The sequence below is a fragment of the Canis lupus genome, chromosome 24 (genome assembly GCF_048164855.1).
Source record: "Canis lupus baileyi chromosome 24, mCanLup2.hap1, whole genome shotgun sequence".
In the NCBI taxonomy this organism is placed as follows: domain Eukaryota; kingdom Metazoa; phylum Chordata; class Mammalia; order Carnivora; family Canidae; genus Canis; species Canis lupus.
In genome coordinates, this window is record NC_132861.1 from 7,755,471 (window position 1) to 7,772,953 (window position 17,483).

General features: G+C 37.6%; 2 long non-coding RNA genes across 5 annotated transcripts in view; one reads left to right on the forward strand and one right to left on the reverse strand.

Annotated features, from left to right (window-relative positions):
• Positions 1 to 17,483, forward strand: part of LOC140615701 (uncharacterized) — an 82,409-nt gene that overhangs the window by 39,015 nt on the left and 25,911 nt on the right. The window lies entirely within an intron of this gene.
• LOC140615700 (uncharacterized) overlaps positions 8,652 to 17,483 on the reverse strand; it is a 141,037-nt gene continuing 132,205 nt past the window's right edge. For 2 of the 4 annotated variants that reach the window (XR_012016175.1, XR_012016173.1), the window contains 3 exons: positions 16,497 to 16,549; positions 14,266 to 14,454; positions 8,652 to 8,949 (listed from right to left, as the gene is read on the reverse strand). This is a non-coding gene — a long non-coding RNA (uncharacterized lncRNA). Of the gene's footprint in view, positions 8,950 to 14,265; positions 14,455 to 16,154; positions 16,550 to 17,483 lie in introns of those variants that run through there. The other 2 variants (XR_012016172.1, XR_012016174.1) reach the window with 1 other exon arrangement.

Genomic DNA, 17,483 nt, shown 5'->3' on the forward strand with positions numbered 1-17,483 from the left:
GATCATTCTAGTAAAAAAAAAAAAAAAAAAAAAAAAAGCCAGTATAAAGAGAAAATGAAGTCAAGGTTTGGTTCAATTTGTGTCCCATTTCCAATACTCTGTTCATCAGCTTCTAGATCTACACTCTGTAAGATGCAAGTATACATGTCAATTCATGTGCCTCTTGAAACCCATAACTTAAAGATAATCAAGCCAATGTATTTTATTCAGATAATCAATACAGCCTGAGGTGAAATTTTATAAAACACTGTCTTGCCACTATGGTTTCACACCTACAAACAGGTAAAGGTGAGATGAAGAGTGAGGGTCTACCTCCCGAGGCTCTCTTGGCAAGTACTTCTTGTCATCTTCTATGAGCTCACAGGTACTCTGGCCTCAAAAAGGAAAGAGACACACAAAGGTCCCTGGGTGCTCGTGATTCTGTGCAGAAGCTTAAGGTCCTTATCTTAGAGGCATTGACTATGGCCTTGGAAGAAAAGGGATGAGCACACTCTATTTTATAAACATAAAGTAAACAAGTGTCTTCTTGAGAAACTACTCTGCTGATTCAGGCTTGGCTCCTTTTAAGTATTTTTCTCTGATAGCCATTCTTTTTCTCAATTAAGAAAAAAATATTTTATTTTCTTATCAAAAATGTATGACTGTGCCTTTTTTTATTTCTGCAGAAACTATAACTTCATTGCCATTATAATCATCTTCTATTCCCCTTGTATACATAAGTGTTTTAAGGTTTGATCATCTTCAAGTAATCAAATAATCTATCGCATCAGCAAAGATAAATGGAAACTGACCTCGAAGTCTGATTAATTTCCAAACTAACCATGAAGGATTTTAAGAATCAAGGGCCTGAATTAGCCTGTGGGAAACCAAATGGTGTTTCTCAAATCCTCTCAATGAATGAAGGTTATGGATAATTGATCGTCTATAATGTTAATTATTCCCAAGTGAGTGGTATCTAACCTCAGAGCTTACATCCTCATGAAGTAATCAATTGGTGTGGGGGTGGTAACTACATACAGCTTGTCAAAGGCAAAGAAAGTCTCTACTCCTCCCTATGCTATGGGGCCAGCTTTGGCTCCCAAATGCAAGTATTAAGAGGCAGCCCCCAGGCTTCAATTTGTTAAAATAAAACAAACCACCACTACTACCAGTGAACCAAAAGGCCAAGTATTAAATACAGTGAAATAGTAAGAAATCCTAGGAAATGGAAGTAAACATAAGATGCTGAATTAAAATTTTACATTGAAAAATGAAAAATATATCTAGTAATAGAAGTAGTATATAAAATGTTCTGCAGGATTTATTGCTGTCTGGGGGGCTTTTTTCCCCTTTTTGGCTTGTACTTTTTAACATAAAAGGTATTATCTTAATACAAAATAAAAGTGGACCCCAAAAGAAAAATGGAAACAATAAAAATGTTAGGATTCTAAAACTCAATCTGAGTTATGATGAATTTGGAAAGCTGGATAGACATCCAGAAACTCTAAAATCCAAAACTCCTTTCCACAATTTCTGGGAATTACCAGGAGCTCATGTCTTCAATCCTTCCACCTCCAGATCCCATTTCCACATACTGTGTTCTTGTGTCACCTCATGTGAAGCTCAGTTCTTTGCCTATTTGCACAAAAATATTCTCATGCTAATCATTCCATGAATTTGGTTGACACTAGCAGAGCTCTCTCAGACTCTGGTCACTTTCCAATTCTTCTTTATCTCTGTCTCATGTTTCTATGCTTGTTGTTCCCTTCAGAATTAAAAATGAGAGAATATCTCATCAGATGAATTTAGTAAGCATAGTTCATGGCAAGTTATATTAGTATTTGAATATAATAAAACAAAATAAAATAAAAATTTTAAAAGTACACTTTCTCTTAAAGGAATTCCAAAGGGTAAGAAAATCCTCTTCTGATAACATTGATTACACAAAATATATCCAGAATGTTATATACCCATTCATACAATGGATTTGTTACAGATCAATTTTTATAACACTCAAATTAATATTTCTATCCTCAGACATTCCTTACAAATGCTTTAATTAATTCATTCTTCCAATGAGCAAAAGTACTTGAAAAATAGTAGTTATGGGCTCTAAATAGCCCAGTCCTTTCTTAGACTGCCTATTACTATGATCAGAAATATATCAAGATGTCCATTTTCTACTTACCAGCACAGAAAAATATTATTTGAAAACACCTGAAAATTTTATAGATGAAAATCATATAGTGGTTTTTATTGATATATCTTTGAATCCTAATGAAATTGAATCCTGTAATATAAGCTTATTAGTTATCACTGTTTCTGTCTATATGAATTGCCTTTTCATATGCTTTACTCATTTTTAATGGAGCTGTTCTCATTTTTCTTGTTAATTTATAACAATTTTTAAACTATGAATAGCATTTATCTGTCCTATATTGCAAAGAGATTTCCTCAGTTTATTATTTGTTTTTCAATTTTTATTCTTTTGAGTTCCTTCCTATAGTAAGTGGAAGAAGACCTTTTTTACTCCAAAACCATGTCAATATGTAGCTAAATTTGCCTCTAGTTTATTGTTTAAATCTTTGGTCAATGTGAAATAATCTATGGAAGTTGATCTGAAATAAACATCTAAATTTGTTTCCTTCAGTGGTTTGCCATTTATTCTAACACTATTCGCTGAATAATCCATGAGTATTTTCATTCTAACATTATCATAACACTGTTTGTTGACAAATGGATCTTTTCTCCAGTGCTATTATTTTTATGTTTAATTTATTTTAATTAATTTTACTTTCATCCAAGTAACAGAAATACATGGTTAAGAAATCAAATAGCACCAAATGGCATAAAATATGGATAATATTTCCATACTCTAGCCTCTATTCCTGCTAGGGATAAATACCTCCAACTCTTTCAGCAGACTTTTAATCATTTTTTCAGACCTCCTTCTTAGAACAAACCCCAGAAATTTGGAAGCCCATATATTCATATGCTACCACCTACCTATACGACTTCCTGAATACAATCATCAAATATTCTCAAGCCACTCTTCCTCATTCAGTGAAGATTTTGGCACCTCAAATACTGTCTTTCTGTCACTCTACCTCTCCACATTCTTGAAGATTTCAATACCCACAGGGATAATCCATCTATGCTTTGGATTCTCAATGTCTTATTTTCCCTCACCTAGTGTTCCATTCTAACTTACCTACCTATTTCCATGGCTACAGTCCAGATTTTATCATTACCAATAATGATAGCACCTCTAAAATCTTATCTTCAATATTACCCACTTTCTGATCATCACCTCCTATCAATAGGGAAGTGATCAAAACTAAAAAAATCCCCCAAACAGCTCATTATATCCCTACCATAGAATATACTACAAACATTAAAAAGATTGAAAGAGAGGTTTACACACCAAAGTAGAAGCCTCTCAAAGACATTAAGTAAAAATATCAAGTGATCATAAATAAGTACAGCAGAAATTATTTATGAAAAAGAGAGGAAATCCATAGCATAAATCTGTTATCTCTCTCTGTCTATCTATCATCTATCATCTATCACCTTCATGAGCATAGAAAATAGTCTGGAAGGATTCACAATACATTAACGGTTATCTTTGGCAAGAAGAGGGTGACAGTGATGACCAAGAGTAATGCCAACTTCTATAAAAAATGATTTTTTTAACCATGGGATTATATATTGATGCATTATTTCTGTAGTTAAAAACAAAATCAAAATAAATACTCTAATTATATACTGTCTTCCCCCTCAAAATCCTAATTAAATATTGATTAATAATAATTTATTTTGTAGATTAACTAGATATAAGAAACATATTGTTGCAATGTTAGATGATTGTATTCAGGAATGTATTATTTCTCTAGTCATTCATCAGTTTCTTTATGTGCTTCACTAAAATTGTATAATTTCATTATACATCCTACCTATTAAGTTTATTCTTACATCTTTTATATTTCAATTTTTATTGTTAAGAAACTTTTTTCCTGTGATTTTTTTAACAGGGTGCTAATTATAGGCAATCCATTAATATTGAGAGTTGTCTTAAGTTCTAACAATTTTTGGTTGACTATTTGTCCAGGAAGACAATCATATCATCTCCTGTTCACCTATCATAATTTAACATCTCTATGACTCAGTCTCCTAATCTTAAAAGGTGGGTAATTAAGAAACTCACATGGCAAATGTGCTGTGATGACTAAGTTAATATCTATAAAACACTAACACCTGTGCCCCGCAAATAGCTGTTGATGTGGTTACTGTTACATTTCGTGTTGGGATTCAGCATCCAGCACATTTCTCAGTCTTCTCTTTTATGATCAATATGTGCCAATTCATATTATTCTTTTGTTCATTCTTCTCTCCAGCTCATTTTGTTCCAACCAAAAGTTGTTAGGACAGTTTGGGTAAGACTCCCTTCACTATGCCCATGTCATTCCCTTGTAAGCATGAAATTGCCAGCCTATTGGTCCTTCTCTCACTTTCATCTTTCTTGCACCACATGTTGAATAAATTTCTCAATGACTCTGAGTATGGGAGGCATTCTTTTATTGTTGCCAGGGTCATTTGCACCTCTTCCCTCTTCTATTATTTTGGCACTTCAGTTAGCATTTGTAAGAGCTGGGTGATTAAATCACAAGTTCAGATTCTCATTTTGGACTAGAAATGACCTCTCTTTTCTTTTATACCCTAACTACTGTTTTTGATCTATTCAAGAACACCTGCCTCCCAATTATCCATAATACCTTCTCCTACACTTGGACATTTGTCCATAAATCCTCTCTTTCCCACTTTCCCCCCTTTATGTGCTTAAAATTTTCCAGATATTTTCTATTAGGAAAGGGTTATATGCAAACACTGTCAGAAGCACACTCAAGGTAAAGATCCTAATTAACACCCAAGTAGAAATCTCTTGCATGTCTAGTTCTGTGCCAAGAGAAATCAATCAGTGGTTAGAGCAGGAAATTAGAAAGATCAGTCTGAAACCAAACTCTGTCATCTTCTCCAGTTCTAATAACTCCTTGTCTCAATCTGTGAATTGTGCTTTGCTAAAATTACATTTCAGTAGTTACAACCAATAAGTATTTAATTCGTATCTATAAAAGCAAAAGAGAGCAATTTATTATTGATAAAATAAATTTTCCTCTTAATCCTTCACTGGCATTGCTAATGAATTACTTTGGACTAAAATTTTACTTTCAAAGAATCACCTTCTGAGTAGAATGGAGCACTTGCTGCATTAAAGAACCCAAGGGAAGAATTATTTGAGATCTATAATATAAAATCACTAGGGAGGAAATTTCACACATTATTTAGCTCCTCAAGTATTACCATCAGAAGGGCAAATTTGTGCAGGGACCAAATCAAAAGTCACACAAAAGTCTTTATTTGATTGACTAGATAAGGAAACCACATGGTTCTCAAATATCTAAGTCTCTTGACCGCCAAGGAATGGAAAACTTGTATTATTCTAGGATTAAAATTCCTTAGCACTGAGTTAAAACTTTCTTGGAATAGACTTCAAAAATGTGTTTGGTCTAGAAATGCTATTTCAAAGCAGAGTGACATTTTGCTTATAAGGTTTGCCAAGGGCAAAGGGCCATTAAGTACTTGTTTTCTTTCTTTTCCTTCTTTTTTTCCCTACTATTGTGATATTCTAAAAAAAAATCCATCTCACCTGTTGGTAGATTTCCATATTTCATTACATCAGGACCTCTACGTCAGCTTAGAGGAGGGGAAGGCATTTTACCAGAAAAGCTTTCCCTCCATATATATTCATTATATGCATATCTATATATATTTCATTGTATTCAGACTTATTTAATCACTTCAAATACTAAATGCTTTGGGAATGGCTCTAGTGGAAGCAGGGAGCAGACAATCAGAGATTCCAAGCCAAATCCAATCTGTGTTCAGAAGTTCCTAGATGATGCAATTGACCTAGACTTTGAACTCCATTTGTAGCATCTTTTTAGGGACTACACTAGATGATACTCTGGGATTTGTAAAAATTCTAAAGGGTCTTCTGTGAAAATGAAACGCCTATGGAAGTAGGTGGGAGAGTGAATAACTGAAATCCTTGCTCTCTCAACCTCACTCAGGATTAAAGGGAATTACAGGTTTACTGTTCACTGAAGAGAAACAAATGCCCCATTACACAGAAGGGATTAGGGCCTGGAGGAGCATCAAAACAACATTGCAGTTTGCCTTGGAGTACAGGGCTGAGAGACATAGACCGCATTAAAAACAAATTCCAGATGAACCAGAATTGCAAAATGAATGCTACCCAGAGTGAATAAAATTCTTTAGAACCCCTGTGTAATAATGAAATTAAAATCTTAATCCCATAAAGGATTTGAGGGGTTTGTCTCTGAGTTAACATAGGAAATATTCTTATCATTCAACGGAAGAGTCCCCTCCTGAATTTTACCAGCTTCTACAGTTCCGAAATCATAGACTATAATATAGAAAGAAAGGAAAAAGACCATCTGTCTTATAACAGGGAGAGCCACGTATGCTTTTCCTGAAAGGCAATACAGATGGGGACTTTGGAACACCCAGCATCTGCACCGTGAGTCAGTGTGGTGGGGGAGGCACTACATGAACTTCTACCTGCTGCCTCTGTTTCATGAATAGATATTAATACAGGTGTTCAGAAATGAAGAAGAGGAAGCCAAGATCATTTTCAAGGTTTTTTTTTTTTTTTACTGCATAATGTGTATGTGTGTTCACACATCACAATTTGAAATGAATGGGAAAGAAAATTTATAATCTTTTTGTTTGCTCTGCCCACAATCTAAATCTCCTTTAGACTATGACTTCAAAGTGGACTGCTAAAGAAATCATAAAAGGAATAAAGCCAAGGAAATTAAAATTGACATGTGAGTAGAGCTCTAAATATAATTTATTTAGTCAATCAATAAATGTATTTTGAGCACACACATATGAAGGGACTGTTCAAGACATTATGAAGATGAAAAAGGATCACATGCAGATTCTGTTCGTGGTGGTTATTCTTTCGAGCACATAATACATATAAACAAATAATAGTTTGTATATGCAAATAATGTATATAAAGAAACAATATAAACAAATAATCATCATGCAAAGTAGATGGTTATAAATGTCATGAGAAAGATGTAAATAATGTCTCCTGGAATTTCAGAAGAGAGATTTTCTGTATTGAGTGAGGGGACAGGTGATCGTAAAGAGGCCTTTCATCCGGACCTCGGGGTGGATGACCTTTGGACATCTTTAGGCTAGAGCACAGGAAGGTAGAATTCAGTGGGGTTTTGCCAACACTGTGTAATCTAGTCTAAGGACATGCGCAGGCATAACTGTAAAATGATGGAATTAGCTTTTTGTTCTTTCTTAGCTTCTCTTTCTCTACACTAACTAAATGACCAACTTGATAATTTGACAAACTAACTCATGCTAATGCATTAATGGCTAATAAGGGTGAAATTCTGCTTTCCCCAGCTACTTATGTTTTAACATGCTTTAACTCTTATTACTGTAAAACAGTTATTCATTATATAAATGACTTCAGCTATAACCTGGGCTGAAATCTGTGGAGATGTGTTTCTCTTTTTCCATTTTAATTTCTAACTCCCTTTTCATTTGTAACTTAGGACAGGGCAGCCTACATAGCCCCATACTTGCTAGCACTGCTTCATTATGACAAAGCCAGGATCTGGATCTACTGGGATCTAAACTTAAACATTAGGTCTATGGCCAGAGACCAACCTCAGTGACCTGTGGGTTGGCATCTCTTAAGCTTGATGGAAACATAGGGAGACAATTTAGATGTATTGCCTATTACTATTTTAAAAACATGAGCCAATACCAATAATTGATATTGTTAGTATTAGACAAAGCAAAAACTGGAGGATGAAAGATGGGAGGGGAGGGGAGAACAAAGGTGACATATAGAACAAAGGTGATGCTTTTCTGATTCTGAGCAAAGAGCCAAATAGAGTGAACAATGCCATAGATTTGGAAGTCCTGTTCTTTGTGCAGGAGGTGGAACTGGTAAGGTCACAGTGTTCATTTGGGTTTCTGCATGCCCATCATGGAGTTATCTGGGGCAAAGCTAAGGTTATATGATTCTAAGTGCTGGAAAGAGGGTAATATACAGTTTTAGGCAAATATGGAAATTATTCTTATTAATTAGGCAGAATGAATAATGTTAATAAAAGATAAAGCAATGCTCTTCCTCTCAGATATATCCAGGTCGTCTTCAAAAGACCCTTGTATATCTTTATGTTTATAGTATCTTCTGCTGGAATGGAGCATTTGGCCAGGTTCCAATACATGGTAGACCTATGTCTTTTTTTTCTCAACACACAGAATTCTAACTTTACATCCTCTTATATAGACACTGTTTGGTGTCTGTCCAACTTTCATATCACTTTTTCCTCACTAATTCAGGCCTGATCCTGTTTGGACAGCAGCGTGCCCAGGGCAGAATCCATTGTGATTGGTTGAACTCTCAGCCAGGCATGACCATCTATTTTCCCCTTGCCAAAGGCTGGTTTGGGGTTGGCATATGACTTAGATCTGGACAATAAAATGTAAAGGAAAATCTGCTAGGGCTTTTTTTTTTTTTTTAATTTTTATTTATTTATGATAGTCACAGAGAGAGAGAGAGGCAGAGACATAGGCAGAGGGAGAAGCAGGCTCCATGCACCGGGAGCCCGACGTGGGATTCCATCCCGGGTCTCCAGGATCGCGCCCTGGGCCAAAGGCAGGCGCCAAACCGCTGCGCCACCCAGGGATCCCCTGCTAGGGCTTTTAGGAAAGTTTTTTTTTCCTTTGATTAAGATGCATGAATGGCATTAAAAAAAAATTCTTGTGCTTTAATTTTCTTTCCTGCTTGAGGATGTGATTCTTGGAGGCACAGACAATACACATTTTGAGGCTAGGAGAAGCATAGTGGACACACTGAGGATGAAAGGGCAGAAAGATAAAGTCACTGATAACATTACTGAACCATGAACTCAGTATTCATGAACCATGAATTGTTTAGTAAGCAATTCATTGGTTTATGATTTAATTCATTCTCATTGTGATATTCTTTTACTTGTAATTCAATGCATTGAAATGGACATTTACACTGAGATGTCAGCTGTGGAGCTGGGAAAAGCTGTGGATTAACAAGAGAGCTTCAAAGGGTGGCCACCAAATAGTAACACAGTTGAGATGACATTTGTTTCTAAAAATAGATCACCGCTCTTTGCCATCTTCTACAGTGCAGAACACAACTTTCAGTTCTCAATTTTCCAAAATGGCTAGACCTTATCTCATAATGGGGTGTCATGGACTTCCTTCATTCTTCTACCTCTCTCACTCCTCCTTCTACGTCACAAGCTGTTCCTTATTCACAGATTAGCTCTTCTCTGACTTCTTCACTGTGATCCTCTCCCCTGTACCCCCTTTCTCATAGCAACCTCATCTACTACCTGAACTTTAGTTCTCTTGTCCTTAAAAAGCAACTCTTCAACTTTGTTACCAACTTCCTTTTGCTGCTCCACAGATGAAGTTTCAATTGCCTAAGGCCCATTTCTTACTTGGTATTCCACCAGTGGTACAAACACAAATATATGCTGAACCAAAATAATCATCCCAATATGAGTATCTACTCTAGTCCCTGAGGTTTCAAGTCATTTGGTACTTCCTTCTCCCATACTGCATCTATACAACTCACTGCTATCAATTCTACCTCTGAATTCCCTCACTTACTTCTTCACTCCTCTCCATCTCTCTCTTCCCTCTAGTCTAGCTCAGCACCAATCCTACCTGGACCTCTGTAACTCAAGTCCAGAGATCTTAAAGAAATTTCCATCCTGTAGTCCATCTTACCCACAGTTGCCATAGTGTGCCTCCTTACTTAGAAGTTTTCAAAAGCAGCCTTTCCTTGTGAATGAAGGATTAACTACTCACCGGGGTACTAAAGCTCCTCCACTCCCACCAGGAACATAGTTAACTTATCCTTTTAGCCTTATATCTTGCTATTTGTCTATTCATTTTATGTGTCCATAGTTAAACATGACCAATGACACTATTGTTATTACTATTATCGGCAACAACCACTGCTACAATTACTTAGCTCTTATGTTACCATGACTATGTAATACTCCCATCTAGCTTAATGGTGAACATTTATTGAATTCTTAATATGTGCCAAGAACTGTGCTTAAGCATTTTCATTCAACGTGTAGTGACAAAACAATCACTAATCACTGTAATATGTTCAGCAAATAACAATGGTAAAATGAAACAGACTGGGAGTTGCCTTCTACACTCTTGGAGTTTATTGCCTCACTCCTCTTCTCTATTTCATTTTTGTAATAATATTCTGGAAGTAGGTATTGTGTAATCAACATCCTTTTACAGATGAGGAAACTGAGGCTCACAGAGTTTTAGTAACCCATCCAAAGACTTAGAGAAAAGACATCCAGCTTCTAGACCTCGCCTGTTTCAGACTCTGAGGCTATCCACACTCCCTTTCTCCACCTTTTTCTTGACTCTTGCCTTCATGCCCATCCACTGGCCACAGATCCTTCAAGGGAGGCATAATGTTGTATTCTCTTTGTAGCCCACTTGTCACCTAGCACAGTTGACTAGCATCTTTACAGCTCAATGCATGTTTTGAGGTTAAATGAAATCATCACCCCTTAGAGGCCTAATTTCATAGTCAGGCTCTCTCACTTCTGAGCAAGGGCCTCTCCCAGAGTGATCAATGATCAATGACTCTTAACTGTCTGAAATAGAAAACAATATACCACATCCACAGCTTCTGTTTGTTTTTGTTTTTGTTTTTGTTTTAAGATTTCATTCATTTATTTGAGAAGGCATGCACACACATGAGAGAGTACAATCAAGGAGGGAGGGGGATAAGGAGAGGGAGAAGAAGACTCCCAGCTGAACAGGGACCTGGGGCTTGATTCTAGGTCCCTGAGATCATGACCAGAACTGAAGGCAGATGCTTATCTGACTGAGCCACCCAAGTGCCCCTCACCCACAGCTTCTAATACAAGATTTCATTGGTTCATCTGTTCCTGTGCTTAATAAGCAAGATTAACATTCACTGCATATTCAATTGTTAAGACAGTGTTACCAAATCCCATGTTCATTCTGCTTTCCAGTACACACTACTACACTCTGCTAATATTTCATCATGTTCTGCTACAATGCATTAAGTGCAGGACTGGTGACATTTATTTGGAATCAGACACCTGTTATCAATTTGGAGTGTGGCGTATATATCCTGCTTCAAACTGTCCAGGGGCCAATGGAGATGAATGAGGCATAGTTAATGTCCTTGCTGCTTTGTATAGCTCCTCTTTACATATAAAACCGTGGAGAAATACCCTGCTAAATATAGTCTTAACACAATCATCACGGAAAGAATAATCTTTAATACAAATAATAGTGCTTTTGTTCATCTGGCTTCATTTATCACCACCTCTCATAGGACTTACATGACATTTCCTTTCATTCTTTCAGATTTGACAGCACATAACTCCTAGTATCTCCAGTTAAGAGAAGGAGAAGTTGAGGGTGAATTCTAACAGTATCAAATATCATGCCGTAGTCCATGATAATTGTAGATTATTCCAAGAATGCATATATTGAGGGCAGAATGTGGATCAACCATTCTGCAAATATGTATTGAGTATCTATTGTCCAGGAACAATCTTCTGTGCTGGGGATACCAAAATGAACAAGAGGGACTACCTTCCCTCAGAAAAACTACAGTCTATAAGGGAAGCCAGAGCACCAGTCAGGCTCCAATGTGCTATCATAATTCTGTTGATAAGATGAAGCCAAAAACTATGGAGGCACCTGAAAGGGACACTTTAGTTTGGAAACTCAAGAGAACTTTGCAGAAGAATTGGTAGCTAGGCTGCAGAAGTGGGGAAAGCACATACAATAAACCAAAGGTTAAAAAAAGAAAAAAGCACTTGAGGAGATATAAGAACCCAGAGATAAATGATAGTATATGAAGAAGGTGAATGGAGACTAAGAAAAAAAATGTGTATTCTTAGAATCCGGAATTAGGGGAACCTGGGTGGCTTAGTCAGCTAAGTGTCTGTCTTTGGCTCAGGTCATGATCCTGGAGTCCTGAGATCAAGCCGGTCCTGCTCAGTGGAAAGCCTGCTTCTCCCTCTTCCTCTGCCCTTCCGTGGCCCCTGACTCATGCTTTCTCTCTCTCTCAAATAAATAAATAAAATCTTAAAAATAGGAATCCAGAATTATTAGCCTCCATTGAAATTTATCACCCTTGAATTCAGAGATGCCAAACAAGACTATCATTCATTCAACCTGTCTAAAGTAATTTTCATTACAGCAAATTAAATTTAGCCACATAGTCTTTGACACTCTTCCTATGAAGAAGTGTAGCCTATGCCCCATTTCCTTGAGTCTTACCAGGCTCTATGACTGCTTTGGCCAATAAAATACAATGGGAAGTGACAAGTGACAACTTCTAGGCCTAAGCCTCAAGATCCTGGCAGCTTCCACTTTCTGTCTCTTGGAATTTTTACTTTTGGACTCAAGTGCTCTTATTTCAAGGAAACCCAAGAGACTCTAAGACCTCAGCCAGGAGCCCCAGCTGAGCTTCCATCTGACAGTCAAAACCTGTTTGCCAGCTATGTGTGAGAGCCATTTTAAAAATGGATCCTCCACCCACAGCCAGCCATCCCAGCTGACACTGCATGGAGTAAATACAAACCATACCTTCTAAGCCCTGCCCAAATTGCAGATTAATAATTTAAACCACTAAATTTGGGGATGATTTGTTACACAGTGATAGGTAGTTGGAACTAGCTTGCTACTTTAAGAAACTGGTGTTTGACTATCAATGCAGCTTGTGTTGATGAGCCCATAGAGATATTAGAGCCATTGCTATTTGTGGTACAGACCTCCTTCTATCCTAGTGGGTCACATGTTAAATAAAAGTAGTTATAAAGGATGATGTGGCTGAGAGGTCTCATATAACTCTCCAGTTATATAAAATATGTTCATATAAGAGTCATATAAAAGAACTATGCCAGATGCTGTCATTCAGATTCTCCATTGTAATCAACCAGACAATAATCCCAGCTGAAATAAACACATGTTTGCAATTAGACTCTATTGATAATAATTGGGAACACAGTATACTCCAAGCATAATTTCTACTCATTGCTATTGAGATTCTAAAAGATCATAGTGAGAATGAGAGATAGTCAAGAATAATTTTTTTAAAAAGCCATCTTCTGTATATGGGGTCTTGTAAACCCACCTCACAAAGTTTTCAGGAGAATTAATGAGATAGTGCTTATAAAGTCCTCGGAATCCTGCAGAACAAAAATTATAAACCTATAGAAAATATAGTCAGTATCAATTGATCGTTCTGAAAGCTATTTTTAAAGGAAGAAAATCAATATAAAAATTTAATAAGCCAAGAAACACATATTGCTAATAATTTGGTTTGTTTCTGTGACAGCCATCCTCCCAGTCACCCAGGCTTGAAATCTGTGTCTTACTTCTAAAGACAATTGCAAAAAAATTAGAATCTGTCTCCAAATTATCTTTGCGTCTGCTCTGTTCTGTCCTTTTCCACTGCCACTTATCCACTTCAGTGTCTCAACACCAATCCTATTATAATCACTCCTAACTGGTCTCCCTGAATCCAGTTTCTCTCCTTCCCAGGTCAACTTAGACAGTTTCCAGATTCATTTTTGTTTATATCACTCCTCCACTTAAAAATCTTACGTTGTTTCCTATTGTCTTAGAATAAAGCCAAACTCAGAACAGGGTATCATGGCTTCTAAGGCACATCCAGAAAGAAAAAAAAAATGTTAAAGGCAAGGTGAAGATCCTAGTGGGAAGCTAAGAGTTTTCTAGGGACCAAGACAGAATGCTGTGGAGATAGTGCTGCCCCAGCTGTTTTCCACACCATATTGTAATCACCTGATCTAAAGGGGAAAAAAGAATGATCCCTTCCTACACAGAGACTGAGGAGTAGGGTAACATCCTGTCCATTTACTTAATCAGGCTCCTGCAGGTGGTAAGTCCACAAGTTCTCCCACGATCTTTGCAGTTAAAGGTATAGTCATAATAAGTCTATAGCTAGAAATTATTCCCTGCCTTATTACTCAAGTAGGTACATTTTGAGTATTACTTACTTTGCTCAAGTAGGTACATTTTGAAAAGAGACAGAAATGAAAGAAGGAACTCACATTGCTCTGGAAGATAATGCTAGACACTCACCAAAATTTGAATGCTATCTGTGGTGCTACCAAAACCAGCTAAGGAAATGTTTCTTTCAGTGCTCACTAAAGAAGTCTCAAACTGGAGGCTCCTGGTTGCATTTAAGTGGGATCCAACCCAGTAGATCTGTTATACAATGTTTACATTTTTTAATGCAGTGCCAAGATTTTGAAAACCTGGAATTGTCATCTGGAAAAAAAAAAAAAAAAAAAGGTTGATTTCCAGTGTCCTTTGTACAAAAAAAACAAAAACAAAACACAGGAGATGAAAATGTTGACCCATATGATCAGAATCCTTAGGAGCTAGATGTGGGCCGCATCATTAGGACAAGGTACATATGGCACATTTGGCCAAATTCTCCATCTAACATGCTTCACTCATTCATGTACTTCCCTCAAGAAGTAATCAAGTTTGCATCTACTGGTTAAGCTGTTTGGTCTCTGAGAATTCAGGTTTGCCCTTGGAAGGAAGTGTGTGTGGGAGGGGGAAGGGCAGAGACAGAGACAGAGGGACAGAGAGAGTGACAGAGAGAGAGCAAGAGAGCAAACCAGTGGAGCTCAGTAGACTCAATTTTTTAGGGGTACCCCCAAGGTGTTTCAAAAGCTACTCCAATCCTAGTTCTTGAGCACCACCACCTCATCTACAACCTCCATAACTCAGACTTGGAGAAATATGATTCTTAGATTAGAAAATGTATTCCATTGTCTGGGGGTAAAGGGAGAGTGACAAGCCTGGAGGACAATGAGATGACCAAATCAACTCTTATGAAGGAGTAGGGCTTTCCAGAAGTTCAGGAGATGATTTGTTCTGTAGAAGCTTGTAAAGGCAGGTGCCCTCATGGAGTAAGGAGAACTCTAGGGGCAGTAGAACAAGGTTGGCAGCTGGAGTGCATCTGAGAAGGGCTTAAAATCTTTTTTTTTCTTAATGCCTCTTTAGCAGGTTCCATGCCCATCTCAGGGCTTGATCTTATCACCCTGAGATCATGACCTGAGCTGAAATCAAAAGTTGCATGTTTAACCAACCAGGGAGGGGCTTAAAATATTGGGTGATATTTTTTACTGGGCTTTAGGAAAAGTCAGATTTAACATGGAGTTCAACATACTCTCTGCCATATGTTGTCTTTCCTCCAAAGCTTCAGAGAAGGCTGGCAGAAGACAGTGTGCTAATAAGTTATGGAGGAAGGTAAGGGTAGAGATATCCAAATCAGAAGGGTGTCAAAACCGGATTCATACCACCACCAACTCCCAGTTGAAGAGACTGATGCTGCTTTTCTCTTGTTCAATAATGGAACCTCTGATCTGTAGTTGGGCACATGGTGTCTATGTTTTGTAGCCTCACTTGTAGCCAGGTATGAGCCTCGGATTAACAATGGTCAGTGAGGTGTAAGTATAAGTAATGTGTACAACTTCCTAGATGTGTCCTTAAATGGAGAACAATATGCATTTTCTTTCCTCTTTGTCCATCCTACTGCTTAAAATGTAGATAGAATTTAATCTTCAAGTGATGGTAGAATGTCAACAGAGAGGAATCCTCATTCTCTAGAGGACTCACAGAATGGAACTATCATTTTAACTCTGGATTGTCTACCTCCAACTATTGCATGAAAGAGGAATAAGGTTCTGACTTGCTTACATGTGAACTTTCAGCCTAGCTGATACACTTTCTCAAAAGAGTCCCAAGTTTGAGTGATGGAAAACTGAGACAGTTACATGTGTTGGTCTCCTCTACCTGTATGGTAGGTCCTTGAGGGAAGGGACAATGTCCTGAACATTCTTGTGCCCCATCCTTTAACAACTTGCTTAGCATGCAGTGTTACCATAGTAGAAGGTTCTTTTCCCACTCAATACTGTTCACCAAACAGCCAAACCACAGACAATATTTGATGGCAGGCAGGTAATTTATTCAATGACCAGGGAATGGAGAGGGAGCTCCTGCTCTAAAGGTACCTTCTCCCCAGTTAGGTCTCATGGTCACGGTTTCATGGGGTTAAGGTAATTAACGGGCCAAGAAGCAAGAAGACTTGGAGTTTTGGTTGGTAGGGAGGAAGAGGCTTCCTGGAATCAGAGTGCCACCTTTTTCTTCTCATGAATATGCATGATCAGATCTGTCAAGGTGCTAGTAGGTGTGTGTTTTATTATAGTCAGATGGTAATGATCTCGAGGTCATCTGGAGGGTTAGCATGGTGTCCAAATTGGATCAAACCTGTCAACAAGTGGGTCATAGAGGCTTACTTGGAGCTTGTGGCTTCTGACACCCCACCTTAGATTCTGGAGGCAGGCTGCACCTGGAAGCAGGGGTAGAAAATGGGATTATTGTGGCTTGTTAGGCAGTCCCTGGTGACAGTAGTAGTTGTCTTATGAATGTTTTGAGAATGAGTAAATGTATGATTGAATGACCAAATGAACAAAATAATAATATATTCTCTCTTCTGTGAAGTTTGGATCCCAACTCTCTAATTAGTACACTGGGCAATGACTTCAAGATGGGAGAATTACATAAGAGCCACACTAAAGCCTCCAGTTCAGTTCCAGATTGCATGGGGTCCTCAACAGATATTATTCATATCTGAACCTGAGCTACCAAATTCCTCACCCTTGTGTTGACTATTCAATCAGCTTAGCTCTGAACTCCATTACTTCCCTTGTCTCCCCCTCCACACAAAACCCCCTTTTTGGTGTAAATTTTTCAGTTAAATAGATCCCTCCTTATTTACCAGTGGAATCATGGTTTCCCCATGGTGACACCAGAGAGTCCAATGTTCCTCCAGGAAGGCCTCTCCCCCTTCTGACTCAATGAGGAAAGAGAAGGTGTTCATTCTTCTCAGATATTTCTGGCCTATTGTGCCAGGAATTATTTCTGTGCATTCATTCTCTCAATATTTCAGCTCCTGAAATGTGTACCACTTCTCCACACTACACAATCCATAACTAACTGTGTAACCATGTGTAAGAATTCAAACTTACCACAACTATGTGCTAGAAATGTTACACAGGTAATTACAATAAATCGTTTTAATAATGTTGTAAGTTACTACTGTTCCTTTAACATAGTTAAGTAAACTGAGGCTCAGAGAGGTTAACAGCCTTCTCAGGCAACAAGGGGTGGAACTAAGATTCGATCCCAAGTCTGCTTGATGTCTAAATTGCCTTGAAGCGAATAAAATTTAAAGACATTATATAAGAAAACTGTTGATCCTGAAACAACTTTAATATCCGATG